Below are 21,265 nucleotides of genomic sequence, written 5' to 3'. Positions count from 1 at the left end.
TTCTTGACTTCCTACTTTTGCATTCCAGTCCCCTATAATGAAAGGGACATATTTTTTGGGTGTTAGTTCTAAAAGGTCTTGTAGGTCTTCATAGAACTGTTCAATTTCAGCTTCTTCAGTGTTACTGGTCAGGGCATGGACTTGGATTACCATGATATTGAATGGTTTGCCTTGGAAATGAACAGAGATCATTCTGTTGTTTTTGAGATTGCATCCAGGTACTGCATTTCGGACTCTTTTGTTGACCATGATGGTTACTCCATTTCTTCTATGGGATTCCTGCCCACAGTAGTAGATATAATGGTCATCTGAGTTAAGTTCACCCATTCCAGTCCATTTTAGTTTGCTGATTTGTAGAATGTTGATGGTCAGTCTTGTCATCTCCTGTTTGACCACTTCCAATTTGCCTTGGTTCATGGACCTAACATTCCAGGTTCCTATGCAATATTGCTCTTTACAGCATCAGACCTTGCTTCTATCACCAGTCACATTCACACCTGGGTGTTGTTTTTGCTTTGGCTCCATCCCTTCATTCTTTCTAGAGTTATTTCTCCACTGATGTTCAGTAGCATATTGGGCACCTACTGACCTGGGGAGTTCATCTTTCGGTGTCCTATCATTTTGCCTTTTCATACTGCTCATGGGGTTCTCAAGGCAAGAATACTGAAATGGTTTGCCACTCCCTTCTCCAGTGGACCACATTTTGTCAGACTTCTCCTCCATGACCCATCTGTCCTGGTTGGCCCCACAAGGCATGGCTTAATTTCATTGAGTTAGACAAGGCTGTGGTCCTTGTGATCAGATTGGCTAGTTGTCTGTGATTGTGGGTTCTGTCTGTCTGCCCTCTGATGCCCTCTCTCAGTGCCTACCATTTTACTTGGGTTTCTCTTACCTTGGACGTGGGGTATCTCCTCTTGGCCATTGCTCCTGACCTTGGACGTGGGGTATCCCCTCTTGGCCGCTTGCCACTCCAACGGCACGCAGCCGAGGAGGCAGGCAGAGGAGGCTTAGTTTAGTCGCTAAGTTGTGCCCAACTCTTGGGACCTCCTGGACTTTAGCCCGCCAGGCTCCTCTGTCGGTGGATTTCCCAGGCAAGAATACTGGACTGGGTAACCGTTCCCTTCTCTAGCACATCTTCCCAACCCAGGGATTGAACCTGGGTCTTCTGCGTTGCAGGCCGATTCTTTACCTTCTGAGCTACCAGAGAAGCCTTCTGCCCTCAGGTAACCTTCAGTCCCAAAGGGCTGATACCATCCCAAACATTTTGTATGATGTTTTTCTCCCAGCATCCTTCCTGTTTTGTAGTTGGTCTTTCTGGCCTTTAAGAACTGGCCTATTATTTCATCTACCCCATCCATGGATGAGTCAGAGAGTCTTCCTTATTGCAAAAAATAAAAAATAAAAAACTAAATAACAACAAAAAGCCCTTTAGTGCACCACCCACTCAGTGCTTGCATTCAGTAGGTTCATGCCTAGTTCACGAATGATTCACAGGGCTGTGATAATTAACTCTCATTAAGAACTAACAAGAGACTCAGCTCTCAGCCCAGGGTGACAGCACAGATCATCTCTGCAGTCTCCCCTGGTTCTCCCACTCAGCCTAAGACCCCTCCCTTCTGATAGAGAAGTAGTTTCACCCCTTTGCAAACCAATAGAATAACAACACCTTTATCACCCAATATTGTACTCTGTCCAAAGCAAGCAGAATCACACATCAAAAATAGGAACTAGACCCTCAGGCTGGTCTAGTTGGAATCCTTGAGATAAAATGGTGGGGGCTGGAAATGAATTCTTTTCAAGACTTTGACTTTTCACATAACTGACATGGCCTGTGAAAACAAAGTGTTAGTCGTTCAGTCATGTCCAACTCTTTGCGACTCCAGGGACTGTAGACAGCCAGGCTCCTCTGTCCATGGAATTCTCCAGGCAAGAATACTGGAGTGGGTAGCTATCCCCTTCTCTAGGAGATCTTCCCAATCCAGGGTATGAACCCAGGTCTCCTGCATTGCAGGTGAATTCTTTACTGTCTGAGCCTCCAGGGAAGCCCAGTGGAAACAAGGTCATAGTTAGAAAGACATTAGCATCTCTCTGCATGCACAGAGCCCTCTGAGATTGAAAAGGACACCATGGAGGGCCAGTTCTGGGTCTAAGGCCTGTCATCCCTCCTGGAATGTATGAGGTACTAGAGTCTTCCTTATTGGGTTCTCAAAGCCTGCCATGAATATCAGAAGCTGTTTCACTGCTGTCCCATGGAAAGAGAGAGAACTTGCTCAGTCGTGTCCGACTCTTTGTGACCCCATGGACTGTAGCCCACCAGGCTCCTCCATCCATGGGATTTTCCAGGCAAGAATACTGGAGTGGGTTGCCATTTCCTCTTCCAGGGGATCTTTCTGATCCAGGGATCGAGACCGGGTCTCCCATACTGCAGGCAGACTCTTTACCATCTGAGCCACCAGAAGGAAGGAGAGAAAAGAAAGAAGTAGAAATGGTCCTCATGCATAGCATCTTGTTCTAGTTCCATCCTTCACTTGGTTCAGTGCAAGTAACATTTAGCAGGCTAAGTTTTGTTTTGCTATGTTTTAATATATTAAAGATATCAGTAGCAGAGGAAGATTATGGGTATTTTAATATAAATGTGGGATTTCTGGATAAACACAGGTTAGTAATAAGTTCTTCTAGAGAGGCTGCAGCTAACCCCATGCCCTTGGCCAAGGAACTTGTTCTTTATGCCACACCTCAGAAGGAAGACACAGCTGCCAAATTCTTCTGCACAATCCCCAAAGAATGTCCTTACTTTTGAGAGTGTATTTACTCAGACCTTGTCAGATTTGGCTGTGGAGGGTGAGTCAGCCCACAAGGTTGCATACCTTTCCTGGGAGATCCAGGAAGCTGTCCAACTACTCACAGGACAGTGGGAACTTAACGCACAGCAAGAAATTTTCTTCTGTGGGTTGGCATTTGCCTGGAAATATCTGAAGTGCTTCAGTGAGTTCCTCTCCATGGTGATTTCTTGTTGTTATTTTTGAATAACTCTGGTTACCTTCACTAAATGACATCAAATGACCTGATTTTTTAACATTTCTTGATTTGCCTGTGCCATCCTGGCAGATCACACAGTTATGTGAAAAATGCTGGCTTTCTGTCGGCTTTCTTCCCTTCTAATCTTTGCGGTCAACTCAGGAGGTCCCTGAAAGAGCACACACAATTTCTCTCTGCCATGACTCTGTTGAATGAGTGAAAAGGAGAGGAGGGTGTTTAATGTTGCTCTTTTATAATACAACCCATTGCTTTACTACTCCAGTCTTTTACTTCACTGGAGACTCCTATGCGGTGCCTTACCAGTTTAACCCCAGTTTTGTTTTTTCCTTACTGTTGGAGAAGTAAGGATTTGGATGAAAGAGCAAAGGACAGTAGACTTTATCAAGTAGCTTCATTAGAAGCCCACTAGGAATTAGTCTTGGTGCAAGACAGACCTTTACTTCCACTTAGTGTTTTCATTCTAACAGAGGCAAAGCGGGGCTTGTTTGGGAAGAAAGGCAGAGAGGGGGTGCATGCTGATTGGTTTCAGTCATCAGAGAATAAGGCATCCTATATGTACCCCTTTTCTAGAATCTGGGGTGAAAATGCAAGTACACAGACCACATAACTTCTTAAGGAATGGGGTGAGTAACAGTGACCTCCATTCATACACAGGACACATGAAGAGTATTTGATTCTGTAACATGAACTCATCGACTCATGAAGCCTTTCGTTTTCAGTTCATAGCTTGCCATTTGGCCTGTGATGTCTTTTTATTTCAATGGTGAAGACTTTAGAGGTGACACTTGCCAGTGTTCGTAAGAAAATCCACTCATTCAGAAAAGAAGTGTTCACTGAGTGTCTCTCTAGTGAAGTTGCTCAGTTGTGTCTGACTCTTTGTGACCCTGTGAACTGTGGCCCACCAGGCTTCTCCGTCCATGGGATTTTCCAGGCAAGAGTACTGGAGTGGGTTGCTGTTTCCTTCTCCAGGGGATCTTCCCAACCTGGGTCTCCCACATTGCTGGCAGACGTTTCACCCTCTAAGCCACCAGGGAAGTCTCTCTAGTCCTTCCTATATCTTTTGCACCTACTAGTTCCATGGGGCTTATGGAGAAACAAAGTGGGCGAAGTGGGCAATGTTAGGGAGCCAGGAAAGCCCGCCTTGCCAAGAGAATCATACATTTTCACTGGGAAATGAAAGGGAGCCCCAGTCTGGGTTTTCAGGGAGCCTTCCATGGACTCCTGGTGGCCGTGAACTGGGTAGGGAGCCCCAGAGCTGCTTCAGGTGTCTCACAGAGGGGGAGTGATATTTAGGTGGGTTTCCCTCAGGTTGGAGTGGTGCAAAGATCAAACACTGGCATCCTCAACCTTTCTGCATGGGACTGGCCATGGGTGTGTAAACTCCGGGTCCACTCCCTGTTTCTGTGTTGCAGAAGAACAGTTAGACTGGATAGGCAAGTCTGGTTATGTGAGTGCTTCTGAAGGGGAAAAAAAATCCTGACCAGCTTGAGTCAGATGCGATGGTGGGGGAGGCTAGTGTTGGACAGAAATACACACACGAAAATGAAAGGACTTCTCGAGAGCATCATGAAACAACACTCAATGGAAAGTAGAAAGGGCAGCATGTGGTGCAGTGGCAGGAACAGCAGCAAGGAGCAGAGGGTTAAAAACCCCGACTCTGGACCATGTGTCCTCTGTGAAACTCTCAGGATGTTGTTTAATCTTTCAGGCATCTCAGTTTCTTCATCTGTGAAATGAAGATGATAATTTGTTGCGAGGATGAAATCAGATACAGTGTAAGTGCTTCAAAGCTAACCTGACATAGTAAGTGATCAAGAAACATTCTGTCATTTTGAATAGGCTCTGGTTTCATGCAAAATGCCAAGCTATATGAATCACAAGCTGGAATCAAGGTTGTTGGGAGAAATATCAATAACCTCAGATATGCAGATAATACCACTCTGAAGAGATGGGAATACCAGATCACCTTACCTGTCTCATGAGAAGCCTGTATGCAGGACAAGAAGCAACAGTTAAAACCTACATGGAACAATGGACTGGTACAAAATTGGGAAAGGAGTACGGCAAGGCTGTATATTGTCTCCCTGCTTATTTAACTTCTATGCAGAGTACATCATGCAAAATGCTGGGCTAGATGACTCACAAGCTGGGATCAAGATTACCGGAAGAAATACCAACAACCTCAGAAATGTAGATGATAGCACTCTAATGGCAGACAGTGAAGAGGGAATAAAGAGCCTCTTGATGAGGGTGAAAAAGGAGAGTGAAAGAGCTGTCTTAAAATTCAACATTCAGAAAACTAAGATCATAACATCCAGTCCCATCACTTCATGGCAAATAGAAGGGGAAAAGTGAAAGCAGTGACAGACCTTCTTTTCTTGGGCTCTAAAATCACTGTGGGCAGTGACTGCAGCCGTGAAATTAAAAGATGCTCATTGGAAGGAAAGCTATGACAAACCAGACATTGTATTAAAAAGCAGAGACATTACTCTGCTGACAAAGGTCTGCATAGTCAAAACTATGGTTTTTCCAGTACTCATGTACAGATGTGAGAGTTGGACCATAAAGAAGGCTGAACACCGAAGAACTGATGCTTTTGAATTATGGTGTTGGAGAAGATCCTTGTAAGTCCTTTGGACTGCAGGGATATCAAAGCAGTCAATCCTAAAGGAAATCAACCCTGAATATCCATTGGAAAGACTGATGCTGAAGCTGAAGCTCCAATACTTTGGCCACCTGATTGGAAAGTCCAACACTTTGGAAAAGACCCTGATGCTGGGAAAGATTGAAGGCAAAGGAGAAGGAGGACGACAGAGGATGAGATGGTTGGATGGCACCACCGACTCAACGGACATGAATTTGAGCAAACTCTGGGAGATAGTGGAGCACAGAAGACCCTGTTGTGCTGCAGTCCATGGGGTCTCAAAGAGTTGGACACGACTGAGCAACAATGACAACCGGTTTCATGTCCACATAAAAGAAGTTGTTGGGTCTTTGGCAAGTCACCTGATCATTCAGAACATCAGTATCCCTGTCTTGAAAATGAATTTTTGTTGGTTTTTTTCTCATTTAGCATTTCCCCCTCCACAGGGAGAGGAGGAAAAGAAAACCCGTGCTTTCCCCATAGCGCCGGCTAGCAGAAAGCAGAGAGGGACCCAGCTCGGACACTTGCGGCTGCTGTGGACCATTCTGCGCATGCCCAGTTCCTTGGCCATATTGTCTATGGCTGCTTTCTGCTGCCAGGGCAGAGCTGAGTTTTTGAATATGGCCTACAAAGCTTATGTATTTACTATCTGGCCCTTTAATTTAAAAAAAGATGGCTGACCTTTGGCCACAGACATTGAGCAATAAGGAGGGCTGATTCTGAGTTGTGCTGGTTACATTAACAGTGAAAGTTGTCGTAGCGTTTTTATTCTGTTTGCTGATTTCCGATCAGACTGTGTCTCTTTCTGTGCTCACAGCCAAGCAGTATCATAGTCTATTTGCTAATACAGGGTTTGTGAACCAGAATCTTCTTGGTTTCTTGGAAATTTCCTGTGATTGAGAAGAAATGTTTTATAAAATGTACTTTTTTTGGTTAACTGTCATAATTTAAATGGATAATAACTTTGGAATCATATGTCACTAAATTGTGTCTTTTTCATGTAAGAGTGCATTTAATCAAAGCTTTAGATTATTTTTTAGGCTGCCTTGGGAATTTGGTTGGTTTTTTAGTTAAAAATTCTCTCACTGTCTTTACTCTTCTTTGGCTATTAGTAGAACTGATAAAAGTCCAGATTTGTTTTTATGGAAAAAATGTAAATGAATACACATTTGTGTATTTTTTCTTCCTTCCTGAAAGAACCAAATATGAAGTACAGAAAATTGAAAATAATAAATTATGTTGGTTTTAAGCCACTAAACTTGTGGTAATTTGTTATACCAGCAATAGGAAACTAATACTATTGTGAATTATTGGAGGAAAGATAAAATAGATTTCAAAAAAGAAATGAAACTCTACCATGAAGGATAAGGGATAGATACTGAGGAAAGAGAACAATGGGGACAAAAAGAAGGAAGTACCCAACCCACCAAATACAAAAGCAAGTTGTCATCTCAGAGAAGGGAATCTCAGAATCCTGCAGGAAACACCGCACAGATCAGAAAACTGAGACAAGAAGAGCCCAATGACCAGCCCCTGGCCACACACACATAGCTGTTAGCAGAGGCTGTCTGACACCTGTCATTGTGTTCTTTAACACTGGCCACACTGCCTTCACTGTTGAAGTCTCCTAGAAGGGTGTGCGGTGTGCTGGGTATACCTCGTTTATCATATAATGTGCTAAAGGCCTGTAACGGAGGCATATAGAGTTCCATTGGAGCAGAGAGAATGAGAGCGCCTGCCTGTGCGTGGGGAATGGGACAGTAGGAAATCCTCACAGAGCATGTTAGGTTTTCACTGGGCCATTAAAGATGAGTAGGACTTCCCAGGTAGTGCTAACAATAAAGAGCCTGCCTGCCAACGCAGGAGATGCAAGAGATGCAGGTTCAGTCCCCAGGTCAGGAAGATCCCCTGGAGGAGGACATGGCAACCCACTCCAGTATTCTTGCCTGGAGAATCCCATGGACAGAGGAGCCTGGCAGGCTATAGTCCACAGGTTCACAAAGAGTCGGACATGACTGAAGCAGCTTAGCACACATGCGTGTAAAGATGAATAAGACATTACCCTTGGCACGAGAGGGAAGGATATTTCAGGTCACAGGAATAGTGTAAGGAAAATATTAAGGGCCTGAAACGTGCAGTATGTTTGGGCAATTGCAAGGACTTCGATGAGGTTAGAGCTTAGGGTGCATGGGGGCAAGTGGTGGAAGCGGAGGCTGGAGGAGTTGAAAGTTACTTTAAAAATGCATCTAGACCAACTTTCTGCTTGTGCCCTCTGCCCGGAACTATGTGGTATTTCAAAGTGGTTAGTGCAACTGAAGAACTGAATTTTACATTGTATCTAATTTGATTCATTCTTATATAAGTTTTAATTTATTCATTATTTATTTTTGTCTGTGCTGAGTCTTGGTGGCTGTGTGAGCTTTTCTCTAGTTGTGGTGAGCAGGGGCTACTCTCTAGTTGCAGAGCGTGGGCTTCTTAATGTGATGGCTTCTCTTATTGCAGAGCAGACTCTAAGGCACGCAGACTTCAGCAGTTGAGGCTCCCAGACTCTGAAGCACAGGCTCAATAGTTGTAGCCCATGAGCTTAGTTGCTCCGCAGGGTATGGGATCTTCCTGGATCAGAGATCGAACTCATGTCTCCTGCATTGGCAGGCTGAGCCATCAGGGAAATCCTGATTTAATTAATTTAAATTTAAATAACCACACATGGCTAGTGGCTGCTGCCTCGGAATCTGAGGTATTGATTCAAGTTATGGGGCATGGGGAACTTACGATGGGTTTGAAGCTGGGCAGGGACATAGTTGCATCTGTTTTGGAAAAGTAATGTTAAGGGATGATGTGTCTTTACTGGGGAGAAGTTCTGACTTGCGGTGTGCCCTGCCTGGAGCCCACTTCTGAATAGTTGCAAGGCCTAGGGGAGCAGTGCCCTGTCCCATGCAGTGCTGTTGCCTCGGTCACAGCTGATTGAGATGGAGTAGGTGTCTGTGCGAGGCTGTCCTTGTCTGGCTCACCAGAAGCCCGGGGGGTTGGGGGTGGTGGGGGTGGCCTGATGCAAGAGCTCTACCTATAGGAACCCAGCATGGCCTGGTGGCTGACCAATGCAAGCAGCTTTTTTCTCTCAGAGGATTTAAGCTGATCCATGCAGGGACTGTGATAAATTGGTGACATGGTAGAACAAAGAAGCTGGAAGAGAATCAGAGTCATGGTAAGGAGACTCAGAAAATTGCTATCGGGTGCCCAGAGTTGCACTGGACAGCCACTGTTGCTTTGCAAGTTATCCAATAGAGAATATTATATAATTTCTAAAAAAGGCTGCTGACACTGTCTCCTGTCTTCCTTACAGTCCCCTGAATCTTTATACTGAATGTCCTGTGTTGTGAGAATTAGTTTCAGCGGGCCTGGAATTAACCTGATGATTCTACTAAAATAATAAATAAGCATGCACAGCCCTGATCTGAATCATACTGATTAATAGCATTGCTTTGTAACTTGTGCCCTGAGAGTTTCAGGGTGGTTTGAACCAGCTAATTGGCATTATTTACTGATAACAGTGAGACTGAGGACTATTCCTGGTGAGACTCTGGAACCCCTAGTCACATAGCAGGAATACTCTACGTGACTCGCAACATGTAAGAAATTCCAGCAGAGACTCCATTTGGGTGATTCATTCACGTGTCAGCGGTTCTGGATAAGAGAGAGAAAGTAATCCTACAAAGACCCTTTCAGAGGGAGGACAGCTGAACCCACAAGTAACTTTTCTGACCCTTTAATGAGACAGTCTTTAGCTGTGAGACTTGTCCGTACTATGTTGCTACAGTGCATCTTTTTCTTTTAATGAACTGTAGATTTCTAAGTGTCATCATTTTGGGTACTATGGCTCTTCCCGGAGTTGATCTTGTTCTCTACTACCTGAAAAAGCCTGACAACCTCAGCTGGCATGTTTGAACAAGGAAGAGGCCAGTTATCAGGTGATGGAAGTAGTATTCCTTCCAGATGGTGAGGTTTCCAGTCAAAACAGGGGGACAAGAGTACAGAAGAAGGGGAAGGTTGGACTGAATTAAGGGGTAGACTTGACAGTGATGGGCCAGTCACCATTTAATTGGACAAAGATATGAAATGGGCTTCCCAGGTGGTGCTAGTGGTAAAGAACCTGCCTGCCAATGCAGGAGATGCAAACGGGTTCTATCCCTGGGTTAGGAAGATCCCCTGGTGAAGGAAATGGCAACCCACTCCAGTATTCTTGCCTGGAGAATCCCATGGACAGAGGAGCCTGGTGGACTACAGCCCATGAGGTCTCAAAGACACTTGACTGAGCTACTTAACATGCATACATGGAATGGAGAGAGGGAAGGAGGAGGCAATGACAATGCAGGTTTCAACCTTGGGCAATAAGGGCAGCTATGTTAATATGATTTCAGCGAGCTCTATAAGATGCAGAGAAATCTCTTTTTTTAAGAGAGTAGTGAAAAGTTGTAACCTGTAGGTGAGTTGAAGAACCAATAATATAGCCTATAGTTGAGCCTATTATATAGTCTATAGCCTATACTCTAGCCAGAGATAGAAAAATTTGATTAGAAAATCAGATTTAGAAAACAGATAAACCAGATGTTTGGCAAACAGTGAATATACCTTGTATATGTCCTTTTATGGGGTCACAGTCCAGGGGATCGCAAAGAGTCTGACATGACCAGGCAACTGAACAACAACAATAACAACAACAATGTCCTTTTACTGTTGTGATTATGACTCCTTCATTCAGTCCACAATCCTGAGTGCTACTATGTGTCAAAACTATACTACATGCTTAGAATAAAGCTAAATCTACAGGCCTGGCCTCTGATCGCAAGGGGCTGCTCGATGTGATACCATGAAATATTTGGCTATGGAGAGACTAATGTAAAGTGGGAAACTGTGAATTGAAGAAAATAAAAAATGATGACCGTGAAATTGTGAAATAACAATCTGGGTTTTTGAGTAAGGCTGTTTGCATAAAGATATTCACATAAGAATGCTAGAATCTTGATAAATTGTTGCAAGATTTTGGAGCAGTTAAAATAATCAATGATCACTCCATGCTGACTCTGTTACTTTGGTAAAGTGATAAAAGCAGGTCTGCTCCAAATCTCACTCTTGGCCATGAGGAACTGAATTTGCTGGGCTGCAGAATGGCTGATTCTGGTGGGTACAGCAACAAGAAGAAAGTCAGCAAAGCTTTCAGTTGGGGTTTCTCCACTTTGACACTATTGAGGTGAGTTTGGTGGCAAGCCCTGCTTATCCCATTACATCTCTGCTTCTAGTCTCTCATTAATTAAACCAGCCATGCCTCAGATTGCCAAACTCCAAACTATAAGGAAAATCATAAGCAAAATCTGGAAACATTAAGAAAATCCAGGATGGGGGAATGGATGAATGGATGAAATGGGAAATGGTTCATTTCCCTCTCAGTCACTTGAACTTCAAAACTGAGTGTCAACAATGTCTTCTAAGTCTAGGTGGAATTCTTTAGTCTCTTCACTATATGACACCCTCAAAATTGCTCTGTATTACTTTATCTTGATGTATTATAATTACTTAATTCAATGTATATCTCCCCAAACATGGAGAGCACCTGGAGACCAATCACCAGGTCTCATTAATTTTTCTGTCCACTGGGACTGAAACCAGTGGTATGTGTGTGTGCATGTGCTAAATCGCTTTAGTCGTGTCCTACTCTGTGACCCCATGGACTGTAGCCAGCCAGGCTCGTCTGTCCATGGGATTCTCCAAGAAAGAATACTGGAGTGGGTTGCCATGCCCTCCTCCAGGGATCTTCCCAACCCAGGGATCAATCCCGCATCTCTTAGGTCTTCTGCCCTGGCAGACAGGTTCTTTACCACTAATGCCACCTGGGAAGACCCCTAGCTACTTAATATTTGCTAAATGAGCAAATGACTGAAGAAGACAGATGTGAATAAAAGAATAAATTGGTAAACCCATTCCCGAGGGCAATTTGGTGATGTTTTTCTACGAAATTTAAAATATATAAACCCTTGAATCCAGCAATTACATCTCTAAGAACTTATCTGACAAATACACACATGTATGAAATATCTATGTGCAGTACTATTCACACAGCATTGTTTGTTAGCAGAAGCTTAGAAATAGTAGAAATATCCATTAATCGTGGATTGATGAAATAGATTATGGAATATCCATATTATGGAATGCCAGGCAGCTATGAAAACACAATGTGGAAAGATATTCAGGATTTAATGTTAAAGGAAAGAAAACTCAGAATAGTATAACATGTAAACATTTGTATAAAAATGGAGGAAATATCTTTATCTTACATTTGTTTGTAAAAAATGTCTCTGGGAGGACCCAGAAGAAACTAATAACTACCATTTTTAGAGGCTGAGGTTTGGAGGGAGAGAGACTTCTCATTGTTTTCTTTCTTACACTTTTAATTTCTGAGAAAAACGTAGATATATGAGTACTTCAAAATATTGTGTAAATAATTTTTTAAAAAGAAAACTGTATAAGGATGGTTATAGCAATTTTATTCATTATTGCTTCAGAGTGGCCAAGCTTCCCATTACTAGGTGAATGACTAAATAAACTATGGTACCACCAGACAATAGAACATTATTCAGGATTAAAAAGGAGTGAGCTATCAAGGCATGAAAAGACAAGGAGGAACTTTAAATGCATATTACTAAGTGAAAGGAGCCAATCTGAAAAGGCTACATACTGAGTGGTTCCAACTATATGACATTTTTAAAAAGGCAAAACCACATACACAGTGAAAGGGTCAGTGATTTCCAGGTATTGGGGGGAAGGAGGGATGATTAAGTTGAGAACAGAGGAATTTTGGAACAGTGAAACTATTCTGTATTATACTGTAGTGGTAGATACGTCATTATATACTGTGCTTAGTTGATCAGTCATGTCCGACTCTTTGTGACCCCATGGACTGTAGCCCACTAGGCTCCTCTGTCCATGGGGATTCTCCAGGCAAGAATACTAGAGTGGGTTTCCATGCCCTCCTTCAGGGGATCTTGCTGACCCAGAGTTCGAACCTAGGTCTCCCACATTGCAGGCAGATTCTTTACCAGTTGAGCTATCAGGGAAGCCCCAAAATACTGGAATGGGTAGCCTATCCCTTCTCCAGGGGATCTTCCTGACCCAGGAATTGAACCAGGGTCTCGTGCATTGCAGGCAGATTCTTTACCAGTTGAGCTGTCAGGGAAACCCATATTTCATTATATATTCATCAAAATCAATAAAAAATTCAGCATCAAGATACATATTAGGAACTTTGAGTGAGGATGATATGTCAGTATAGGTTCTTTGTAACCAATTTAACACACTATGGGAGATGCTGATAAACAAGGGAGGCTATGCATGTAGGAGGATGGGGTGTATGGGTTTTCTCTGTACCTTCCTCCCAATTTTGCTGTGACCCCAAATTGCTCTATACGTACTCTATTTCAAAGGAAAAAGGAAAACTACTGAGTTAAATTTACACCATCGTTAAAGGATCTAGACCCTGTAACAACTGCTGGCCATTCTTCTGACTGATTATTTTTATCTAACACATGTGGGCTGTGGTTTCTTATTTTTGATGCTGTAAGTGATATAAGTGGCTATATACATGCATGTGCGTGTGGTTAAGTCACTTCAGTCATGTCCAACTCTTTGCCACCCCATGGACTGTAGCCCACCAAGCTCCTCTGTCCATGGGATTCTCCTGGCAAGAATACTGGAGTGGGTTGCCATGCCTTCCTTCAGGGGATCTTCCCGACCCATGGATCAAACCTGCATCTCTTATGTCTCCTGCATTGGCAGGCAGGTTCTGTACCAGTAGCACCACCTGGGAGGTCCATACATGTGCATTTACTGATAAAAGCCATTGTTCTTTACTGTCACCTATTATTCTGGGCTCAGACCTGATGTCAATGTAGCTCAACCTATAATCCAGCCACGATCTCTTGGGTAAAGTGCGCATCTCCTTTCTTGCACTTTGGGGAGACAGTGGACCTGCAAACCCAAGAATGCGGGCTCTGCAGTCAGCTTGTCTAGACTGGAATTCTGGACATGCCTAACTCCCAACTGTGTGATCTTAGGCTTCCGTTTTCTGCTATCACCTAACCATAGTTCCTATGGTTCCTATGGTGTAAGGTTTTTGTGAGGTTTAAATGAAATAATAATATATGTAAAGCATTAAGCAGTTAGAACTGGGCACGGAACAACAGACTGTGTGTATAAGTTAAATAAGCAGGGTGACAATATACAGCCTTGACGTACTCCGTCACCCTGCTTATTTAACTTATACACAGACTATATCATGCGAAATGCTGGGCTGGATGAAGCACAAGCTGGAATCAAGATTGCTGGGAGAAATATCAATAACCTCAGATACACAGATGACACCACCCTCATGGCAGAAAGCAAAGAAGAATTAAAGAGCCTCTTGATGAAAGTAAAAGACGAAAGTGAAAATTTTGTCTTAAAACTCAACATTCAGAAAACTAAGATCATGGCATCTAGTCCCATCACTTCATGGCAAATAGATGGGGAAACAATGGAAACAGTGAGAGGTTTTGTTTTTTTGGACTCCAAAATCACTGCAGATGGTGACTGCAGCCATGAAATTAAAAGATGCTCGCTCCTTGAAAGAAAAGCTATGACCAAACTAGACAGCATTTTAAAAAGCAGAGACATTACTTTGCCAACAAAGGTCCATCTAGTCAAAGCTATGGTTTCTCCAGTAGTCATGTATGGATATAAGAGTTGGACTATAAAGAAAGCTGAGTGCCGAAGAATTGATGCTTTTGAGCTGTGGTGTCAGAGAAGACTCTTGAGAGTCCCTTAGACTGCAAGGAGATCCAACCAGGCAATCCTAAAGGAAATCAGTCCTGAATAGAAGAACTGATGCTGAAGCTGAAACTCCAATACTTTGGCCAACTGATGTGAAGAACCGACTCCTGGAAAAGGCTCTGATGCTGGGAAAGATTGAAGGCAGGAGGAGAAGGGGATGACAGAGGATGAGATGGTTGAATGGCATCACTGACTCAATGGACTTGAATTTGAGCAAGCTCCAGGAGTTGGTGATGGACAGGGAATCCTGGCGTGCTGCAGTCCATGGGGTCGCAAAGAGCTGGACACGACTGAGCGACTGAACTGAGCTGAACTGAAAGCACTAAGCAATGACTGGGACATACTTACACTATTGTTATTTTTATCATCATCATTATAATCATCATTTACCTTGCCTTATCTCTGCTGGTTTCTTTGGGTAAGGGTAGTTGCCTGTTTGGAGAATTAAGAGGAGTCAGAAAGTTTCAGGAACTCAGGGCTGAGCCCTTTTGGGTCCTCCCGGTGTTGTGTGTTAAGTGCAGGCATGGATTTGTGATTAAATAAACCTGGTCTCTTCACTGCACCCTGTCCGGGTGGTAAAGAGATTGATGTCATCCTAATCCTCGCACTAAGAAAGACATGGAGCTGAGAGTGAAGGGACTGTCCACAGTGAGCAGTGAGTCTGCTCAGGTGATGGCGCCCAGGCTCCCACGGAGTCTCTGCTGGGCTCTCCGAGGTGGGTATGTATCATGCTGGCACTACCAGTGCCTATTAAGCAATGTACTTGCTCTTGCAACACTGGCAGTAAGGCAGTAATTCATTAATTCTGGCATCTGTCTACTACTCCCAGCCCAAGAGAAATTGGCACTGTAATTATCACTCTAATGATACCGCTTTTGTTGCAACATGTACATAACATTTCTCTTCTCCATCTGGGAGGAAAGTGGGAAGCCCTCTATCTTTCAACCTCTCAGAGTCCCTGCATGACAGATGTGAGAGCTTTGAGTTGCTGATTTGTTCGGTTTATATTTTTCTTTTGCATTTTCAGCATCACTTTTTGAATCTCTCTGGGATTAGAAGGTATCTTAGTCTGTTCAGGTGGCTAAAACAAAATTACACAGACCTGGTAGTTTAGAAACAATAGGAATTTGATTCTTCCAGGAGGCTGGGAAGTCTGAGATTAGGCTGCCAGAATGGTGGGGTGAGGCCACTCTTCATGGTTCATAGCCTCCATCTTCTTAATGTGTCCTTAGTGCTGGGAAGGGCTAGAAAGCTCTAGGGAGTGGGATCTCTTTTATAAGAACAATGATCCCACTCATGAAGGCTCCACCCTCATGACCTAAGCACCTCCCAAATGCCCCACTTCCCAGCACCATCATCTTTGCAGGTTAGGATTTCACATATGAGTTTTGAGAGGACATGAACATTCAGACCAGGAGGAGGTGAGGATTTTTCATAGCAATTCTTTTTTTTTTTTTTTAACTTTAAACTTTCAAATTAGTATTGAGGGTATAGTCAATTAACTGTATTATACAACATTGCTCATTATTCAGTTCAGTTCAGTTCAGTCGCTCAGTCATGTCTGACTCTTTGCGACCCCATGAATCGCAGCACGCCAGGCCTCCCTGTCCATCACCAACTCCCAGAGTTTAATTAAACTCATGCCCATCGAGTCGGTGATGCCATCCAGCCATCTCATCCTCTGTCCTCCCCTTCTCCTCCTGCCCCCAATCCCTCCCAGCATCAGGGTCTTTTCCAATGAGTCAACTCTTTGCATGAGGTGGCCAAAGTGTTGGAGTTTCAGCTTCAGCATCAGTCCTTCCAATGAACACCCAGGCCTGATCTCCTTTAGGATAGACTGGTTGGATCTCCTTGCAGTCCTAGGGACTCTCAAGAGTCTTCTCCAACACCACAGTTCAAAAGCATCAATTTTTCGGCAATCAGCTTTCTTCACAATCCAACTCTCACATCCATACATGACCACTGGAAAAACCATAGCCTTGACTAGACGGACCTTTGTTGGCAAAGTAATGTTTCTGCTTTTTAGTATGCTATCTAGGTTGGTCATAACTTTCCTTCCAAGGAGTAAGCGTCTTTTAATTTCATGGCTGCAGTCACCATCTGCAGTGATTTTGGAGCCCAAAAAATAAAGTCAGCCACTGTTTCCACTGGTTCTGTATCTATTTGCCATGAAGTAAAGGGACCAGATGTCATGATCTTAGTTTTCTAAACATTGAGCTTTAAGCCAACTTTTTCACTCTCCTCTTTCACTTTCATCAAGAGGCTCTTTAGTTCTTCACTTTCTGCCATGAGGGTGGCATCATCTGCCTATCTGAGGTGATTGATATTTCTCCTGGCAATCTTGATTCCAGCTTGTGCTTCCTCCAGCCCAGCATTTCTCATGATGTACTCTGCACAGAAGTGAAAGAAGCAGGGTGATGATACACAGTCTTGAAGTACTCCTTTTCCTATTTGGAACCAGTCTGTTGTTCCATGTCCAGTTCTAACTGTTGCTTCCTGACCTGCATACAGGTTTCTCAAGAGGCAGGTCAGGTGGTCTGGTATTCCCATCTCTTTCAGAATTTTCCACAGTTTGTTGTGATTCACACAGTCGAAGGCTTTGGCATAGTCAATAAAGCAGAAATAGATGTTTTTCTGGAACTCTCTAGCTTTTTTGATGATCCAGCAATTTGATCTCCGGTTCCTCTGCCTTTTCTAAAACCATCTTGAACATCTGGAAGTTCTCAGTTCATGTATTGCTGAAGCCTGGCTTGGAGAATTTTGAGCATTACTTTACTAGCTTGTGAGATGAGTACAATTGTGAGGTAGTTTGAGCAATCTTTGGGATTGCTTTTCTTTGGGACTGGAATGAAAACTGACCTTTTCCAGTTCTGTGGCCACTGCTGAGTTTTCCAAATTTGCTGGCATATTGAGTGCATTATTAGAGAAATGCAAATCAAAACCACAATGAGATATCACCTTACACCAGTCAGAATGGCCCTCATCAAAAATGCACAAACAATAAATGCTGGAAAGGGTGTGGAGAAAAGGGAACATTCTTGCACTGTTGGTGAGAATGTAAACTGATACAGCCACTATGGAAGATGATATGGAAATTCCTTAAAAAACTAGGGATAAAACCACCACATGACCCAGCAATTCCACTCCTAGGCATATACCCTGAGGAAATCAAAATTGAGAGATACATGTATCCCATTGTTCATTGCAGCACTATTTACAATAGCTAGAACATGGAAGCAACCTGGATGTCCATTGACAGATGAATGGATAAAGAAGTTTTGGTATATATGCACAATGGAATATTACTCAGCCATAGAAAGGAACACATTTGAGCCAGTTCTAATGAGGTGGATGAACCTAGAACCTACTATACAGAGTGAAGTGAGTCAGAAAGAGAAAGATAAATACCATATTCTAACACATATATACGGAATCTAGAAAAATGGTACTGAAGAATTTACTTACAGGGAAACAGTGGAGAAACAGACATAGAGAATAGACTTATGGACTTGGGGAGAGAGGAGGGGAGGGTGAGATGTATGGAAAGAGTAACATGGAAACTTACATCACCATATGTGAAATAGATAGCCAATGGGACTATGATGTATGGCTTAGGAAACTCAAAACAGCAGATCTGTATCAACCTAGAGGGGTGGAATGGGGAGGGAGATGGGTGGCAGGTTCAAAAGGGAGGGGATATATGTATACCTATGGCGATTCATGTTGAGGTTTGACAGAAAACAACAAAATTCTGTAAAGTAATTATCCTTCAATAAAAATAAATTAATTTAAAAAAATTATAGTAGTGTCAGGTGAGCAGCAAAGGGACTCAGCCATACATATACATGTATCCATTCTCTCCCAAACCCCCGTCCCATTCAGGCTGGCACATAACATTAGCAATTCTTAAATGAATGTATGCTAAGTTTTTAAAACAATGCCTGGCACATGAACAGTGTTATATAAGTATTTGTTACTTTCCTTATAAAGTAGTAATAAGTGCTCATTTTTTGGCTCTTTGTTTCACTGGAATACAACGCGTAGAAAAAGCACTGTCCTGTTTCAGGCAATAGGTTCAGCAAACATTCCCCCGTCTGAGATCTGTGGCGGCCACTGCTAATCAATCGTGGCTCTCCCCATGTGGGGCTTCCCAGCTGGCGCTAGTGGTAAAGGATCCGCCTGCCAATGCAGGAGACAAGGGTTGCAAGTTCGATCCCTGGGTCGGGAAGATCCCCTGGAGGAGGAAATGGCAACCCACTCCAGTATTCTTGCCTGGAGAATCCCATGGACAGAGGAGCCTGGTGGGTTACAGCCCATGGGGTCACAAAGAGTCAGGCACTACTGGGCACGCCACAAAGGAGTCTTCTATGTAAGTTCAAAGTCACCTTACAAACCTCATTGTATCGCCCCAGGCAGCCAGTGCCAAGCAGTTGACATTGGCAACCTGGATAAAACATTTGCCATCCCAGCCTAGGAGCTTACATTCTAGAGGCCTCAAGAACTCTGCCTCTCACAGTGAACTAGGCGTGGTAAAGCTGAGTTATTCTAAGCATGTTTGAAGCTCCCCAAAGCCTGAGTGAAACTAAAGTTAAACCTATTTGACCTCCTCCACACCTGGGCACATTCTTGATGACATCTTTGAACTTTGAGATTCTTAATTTTCAGCAGTCTTTTGCCTGAATGTCTGTTCAACAATGAGGAAGTCTGAATTTTGCCCAAGTGTTTAGAATTAGCCCTTTTTTGAATCAAAGACTTAGTTCTAAACTGAAAGACAGTGATGTGACTTAGTATAGGTTCTAGTATGTAAAATAAAAGAATAATAAAATAATAATTAACCAATTTTAATAATAAAAATCCTCAACTCCATGCAGAAATGATTGTTTGGAAGCTCAAAATCTTTAATGTATCTTGGGTGGTATATTTTACTTCATTGAAAAGTAGAAAATTAATTTTCTGTTTCTATATTCTACAAAGGATGAAAACATACATTTAAGCATTCTGTAACATATTACTTGTCCCTACAAGCTAACTTTGAAACTGTTTTAGCCCTTCATTCAGCTAAATGAATACTGAATGATCTTGAATACAATATATCTAAAATACTTATTTTTTGAGATGAGCCAAGTCACATCTCGGTTTTTCAACTTTCTCATCTGTAATATTAATATCCAAACCTTAATCTAACCAATACTTATGGGCCTCACAGAAATTTAAAATACATTTCTAAAATGACTTTCAGATATAAAATTCTATGAAAGCACTGAATAAACATGTATATATACACATATATGTATGTGTATCTATCTATCTATCTGTCTGTCTATCTATCTATCTATCTATCTCAAGTCAAAGTGTTAGTCGCTCAGTCGTGTCCAGCTCTTTACGACCCCGTGGACTGTAGCCCACCAGGCTCCTCTGTCCATGGGGATTCTCCAGGCAAGAATACTGGAGTGGGTAGCCATTTCCTTCTCCAGGGGATCTTCCTGACCTAGGGATCAAACCTGGGTTGCAGGCAGATTCTTTACCATCTGAACCACCAGGGAATATAGATATACATATATACATTGGAAAAGGAAATGGCAACCCTCTCTAGTATTCCTGCCTGGAATTCCTGTATCCCACATACAGAGGAGCCTAGGGGGCTACAGTCCATCGGGTCCCAGGAGTCAGACACAACTTACCGACTAAACCACCACCACCACCACCATATATATATATATGTATATATATATAACCTTTAGAGAACATTTTCCATTTGACTTTATTTTTTAAAAAAAATTTTGGCCCAGCCACACGGCATGTAAGATTTCATCTCCATGGCTAGGGACCGAATCCCTGTCCCCTGCATTGGAAGCATGGAGTTTCAACCATTGGATGGCCAGGGAAGTCCTTGTTTTCCATTTTAAATGTTCAAATCCTCAACCCAGAATAAGGGCACATTAAGATAGAGATGTCCCAGTCCATAATGACTGCATCCTGCAATTGCCTGAACCTTCTAATGGGAATGCTTCTGTATCTTCTTATAGTCACTTCTATGACTGTAGCTCCCCTGGACTGTGGTTTTTCAGGAGCTGTCTTGAAATGGGGAAGACTTGGTTAATTACTGGTGTGGCAGATGAATAGAGATGACCCAGGAAATTCTAATGACTCCTTCCTCTCAGCAGTGTTCCAGATTCACTAAGCTTCTTTAAAGACTCCTGGCTGTCACGGAAGGTACATTTCAGAACCTGTAATAGGAGTCCCCACCTAGTGTGGCTCCTCTTTAGCATTCCTTGCTCTCCAAGCAGGTGTCTACTGCTGCTCTCAGATGAGAAAGAAGTTTCCAGGATGCTTTTCACATTTTTATAGGTGGTGAAATCACAAACGATCAGAATTCTTACTTTTACTTCAGGATGTATTTTTTCCTCTGATCGTTTTACCAAAATTCCTATGTGCAGAATTTGTGTAACAGATTCCTTTCCTATTTCCTGATCTCGGGCTTCCAAAGGACTTTTGTCTCCTAAGGATCTTGATTCCAACCAGCAGTGCATTTCCTGTGTGTGTATCTGGGCCCCAGTCTTCCAGGCACCATGGGCAGAGAAGAGATCCCTCCCAGCTCAAGTTTTGTGTTTTGTTTTTTAAGAGAGAATCCAAAATAGGTTGGATACAATGGCACCTGGTCAGGGTAGAGTTGTGTGTACTGTTGATGCCAATTAAAAGGGTGATAACAGAAGTACATATTTT

At 42.9% G+C, this 21,265-nt stretch overlaps 1 long non-coding RNA gene across 1 annotated transcript; it reads left to right on the top strand.

The window, feature by feature from the left end:
• The first annotated feature begins 602 nt into the window (after positions 1-602).
• On the top strand, positions 603-19,491 carry LOC122447645. The gene is made up of 3 exons (XR_006271326.1): positions 603-738; positions 1,306-1,308; positions 19,481-19,491. It is a non-coding gene; the product is annotated as an uncharacterized LOC122447645 (long non-coding RNA).
• The last annotated feature ends 1,774 nt before the right edge of the window (positions 19,492-21,265 follow it).

This window comes from Cervus canadensis, chromosome 9 (genome assembly GCF_019320065.1).
Source record: "Cervus canadensis isolate Bull #8, Minnesota chromosome 9, ASM1932006v1, whole genome shotgun sequence".
Taxonomy (NCBI): domain Eukaryota; kingdom Metazoa; phylum Chordata; class Mammalia; order Artiodactyla; family Cervidae; genus Cervus; species Cervus canadensis.
Note: the sequence above shows the minus strand (reverse complement) of the source record. Positions and strands in the feature narration are given on the sequence as shown.